Raw genomic sequence first — 449 nt, 5'->3', positions numbered from 1 at the left:
GAGTCGATTGGAAATGAATTTGAAGAAAGCTCTGTGAGTCGCCCTCAACATCGTTTATCATGATCAATTTATTTGAACTTTTAAGATTGCATTCTGTTATTTTTCAAGACTTTTTTGATTTCCAAGCTTTCCTTGACTGCGTAAACTTTGATGATAACAAATAGCATGTACACAAAATTAACTCATTTAGCTGAATGATTATTTTACACATTAAAATTCACAAACAGTTATTTGAAAACCGTAAAACTACATGATCTGTTTAGGTGATGGTAGAATTTACAACTATCTATGTAATTGGCCAAACAACCACAATAATATGACTGTCAGCTGATTAATCGCACTGTCTTATGCATCGATCTCTATCTAGAGAGGTCAGATCTTTGTCATATATTGGCAGGTCTTCGAGCCACTTCTATCAAACCTCTACAATTAATCCAAAATGCCGCTGC

The sequence above is a fragment of the Sinocyclocheilus grahami genome, unplaced genomic scaffold (assembly GCF_001515645.1).
Source record: "Sinocyclocheilus grahami isolate Dianchi unplaced genomic scaffold, SAMN03320097.WGS_v1.1 scaffold118.1, whole genome shotgun sequence".
Lineage (NCBI taxonomy): Eukaryota > Metazoa > Chordata > Actinopteri > Cypriniformes > Cyprinidae > Sinocyclocheilus > Sinocyclocheilus grahami.
This window is presented reverse-complemented; position numbering follows the sequence as displayed.